This window comes from Trichosurus vulpecula, chromosome 5 (assembly GCF_011100635.1).
Source record: "Trichosurus vulpecula isolate mTriVul1 chromosome 5, mTriVul1.pri, whole genome shotgun sequence".
NCBI lineage: Eukaryota > Metazoa > Chordata > Mammalia > Diprotodontia > Phalangeridae > Trichosurus > Trichosurus vulpecula.
In genome coordinates this window covers 283,291,767-283,295,209 of record NC_050577.1, presented here as the reverse complement: position 1 = coordinate 283,295,209, position 3,443 = coordinate 283,291,767, and the positions used below count along the sequence as shown (strand labels likewise).

The following is a 3,443-nucleotide window of genomic DNA, read 5'->3' as shown; positions in this document are numbered from 1 at the left end:
CAGGAAATGCTGAAAGAGGAGTTTATAGCTGCTACTGGCTGCCATGTGATAATTAGACCTGAAAAGGCTGACTTAGCAGTACTGTGAGTTTGTTTCTGTGAAGACCCCAGTAGGGGGTCTTAGAGGTTTTGTGATGGCGAGGCTCCATGTTGCAATATTATGTACTGAATGTTTTACTGCTCTGATAGATGGGATAAATGGCTTGTGGGATGTGGTTCTCTGGCTTCTGAATAAATGATTTACTTCTACCATCTATGTGGTGAGTCTCATATACTTTGTGATACAGAACTACATAGGCATTTTGACAGTTATTGTTTACATCGTTATCATTGCCTTACTGATACAACAGAACATCCACATTTTGTAGCAGAATGGAAAGGGGGGAAGTACATTTCTTAGGGTCATAGGAGTTGCTAAAGGTCATGTTTGTTCTTGTGGGAACTGTATTTCTCTGAGGTTAGTCTTATCAGAATTCCCCATCTTGGCAAGAATCTATAGAGGTCCCTTTTAAAACTGAATCATTCTTGTACATTCTATTTCTGCAAGGAAAGAAGCTGAGGGTCTCCATTCAAACATCCCTATATATTCCTTGTTTCCAGAAGTCAGCTCTCTGAGGATAATGCCTCCCCAAAACTCATAAAACTTATATCCATACTCCTCCACGTTACAAAAAATTGCTTAGTAATTTTTATATATTGAAATCTTTGGGTACATGCTTCATGGAAGAATGGTTTCTTTAATCAATGAGTTTATTCTACTAGAAATAGTCAACTAGCTAGTCTTTTTTTTCTTTTTTTCTTATTAATTTATTTAGTTTTAGTTTTCAACATTCATTTCCACAAGATGTTGAGTTCCAATTTTTCTTTCCACATCTCCCCTCCCCCCACCCAAATATGGCATGCATTCTGATTACCCTTTCCCCCAGTCTGCCCTCCCTTCTATCACACCCCCTTTTATCCCATTTCCCCTTATATTCTTGTAGGGCAAGATAGATTTCTATACCTCATTGCCTGTATATCTTACTTCCCAGTTGCATGTAAAGACAATTTTTTTTTTCACTTTGCAGAACTTTATTACATTTTTGAAAGCTCCACTCCCCATTACAGCAGTCCTTGAGCATCACTGTCTGGTGCTGGATTCCAGCAAGTCTTTTGCTTCATTTATTTTGGTTGCTAAATAAGGAGATCCACAGGAGGTTGAACCTTCTTTGCAATTTCTGTGATTACTTGTTCCAGAGGCTTCCAGATTTGAAATGTATAGCGACCTGCAAATGCAAAGGCTGCCACCCCTAGCCCCACCGCTATCAGTGTCCTGGCCAGTCCCTGGTCGAAGTCGGACTCTGGCCGTTTGGCGGCCGGGGGCGCGTACTCGGCATAGCGCAAGCTCTCGCTGGCCGGCCCTGCGCCCCTGGCAGCCATGGCAATGCGGAGAGCTAAAGACAATTTTTAAACATTTGTTTGTTAAAACTTTTAGTTCCAAATTATCTCCCCTTTCCCCTTTGTGTGGGACGAGTGAAGACCTCTCATAAAAGGGAACAAATTAAATAAATAGAAATAAGTAGGATAGTGAGTCCCATTTCTCTACTTAGATATTTTCCCCTCCACAAGCCTAGCTAGTGACCGTAAGGCCTCCCGAGGTTAAGAACAGGTCCTGTGTATTTACCTAATGGCGAGAGGCCTGAAAGAAAGAAGGGTTGAGGTGAATAAGTCAGCAACCATAAAATTCTCTGAGGATAAGGATAAGATACAGGATACTCACCCCCTGTACATTGACCCCAAGATAAGAGAACCTCTGTTTGGGGAAGAATGGATGGAAAGCCGAAAAGCCAGGTGCAATATAGATGTGCAAGATTAGGTAACTAACAACTAATTCCTGCCTGTCACCGATAACCGAACTGTTTGTTTAATCGTCATTGTCATTTAAGACAGATTTACTACCTTGAGATTGATAGTAGAATGAAGCAAGGATGGTGGGAAGTTTATGACTGTGGCCTGCTTGTAAAAATAACTATACTGTTTGCCCCTGGGTAGATTTATCGCGTCTAGATTGTACCCTCAAAGCTTACGTCTGCAAGCTGAGAGGAAGGAGGTTGGGAGGGGGAATTGCGGTTAGGGACCTATATAAACACCCCAATTTTCTGTGTCCAGTGCGCTCTGACACTGAGAGACCTTCGGTGTCCGAGTGGCCCTTTCCCGGGTTCGTAATAAATTTTCCTTTCTACTTTCACCTTGAGACGCCTCTGTTGTTAATTTTTGCATTCGTAAAATCCATCCCACACACCTTCAAACCCACCGTCATTCACTATGGATTATACATGCGTAGTCACACAAAACACTTACATAATAGTCATTCTGTGAAAAACTAACTATATTTCCTTCCATCCAATCACACCCACATTTATCCTATTTTCTCCTTTGACAATGTCTCTTTTCTTTTTTTTATATATTTTTTCTTTTTCTTCTTAGTTTGCAACACACGGTTCTACGTAATTTTGAGTTCCAGATTTTCTTCCCTCCCTCCCCCGCTCCCTCCCCAAGATGGCATGGAATCCCATATAACTTCCATGTATAACTTCGCATTAAATTAATTTACACACTAGTCAAGTTGTGGAGAAGAGTTATGACCAATGGAATGAATCATGAGAAAGAAGAAACAGAACCAAAAAAAAAAAAAACCCACAACCCAACAACAAATACAAAAGAGAGAAAAAAAGGGAGGGAGAAAAAGGCGAGCATGAAGTGTGCCTTGATCTGGATTCCTACTTCATAGTTCTTTCTCTGGATGTAGATAGCACTCTCCATCGTGAGTTCTTTGGAGCTGTCTTTGCATATTGTGTTGCTGAGAAGAGCAAAGTCATCACAGAATCCGTATATCTGTGGTTGTATATAATGTTCTCCTGGCTCTGCTTCGCTCACTCAGCATTATGTAGTGTAGGTTTTTCCAAGTTGTTATGAAGTCCGTATCATCCCCATTTCTTATAGCACAGTAGTATTCCATTACCTTCATATATCACAGCTTGTTCAGCCATTCCCCAATTGATGGGCATCCCTTTGATTTCCAATTCTTAGCTACCACAAAAAGAGTCGCTATAAATATTTTTGTACATATGGGTCCTTTTCCTGCTTGTGTGATCTCTTTGGGATACAACCCTAGGAGTGGTATTGCTGGGTCAGAGGGTATGAACATTTTTATAGCCCCTTGGGCATAGTTCCAAATTGCTCTCCAAAATGCCTGGATCATTTCACAACTCCACCAGCAATGTAACAATGTTCCAATTTTCCCACATCCTCTCCAGCATTTATCATTTTCCTGTTTTGTTATTTTAGCCAATCTGACAGGAGAGATATGGTATCTAAGAGTTGTTTTGATTTGAATTTCTCTAATCAGTAGTGATTTCGAGCATTTTTTGATATGCCTATAGACATCTTTAATTTCTTCCTCTG

General features: G+C 40.6%; 1 pseudogene; it reads right to left on the bottom strand.

Moving 5' to 3' along the window:
* Positions 1-1,090: 1,090 nt before the first annotated feature.
* On the bottom strand, positions 1,091-1,426 carry LOC118852310 (annotated as a pseudogene).
* Between the last annotated feature and the right edge of the window lie 2,017 nt (positions 1,427-3,443).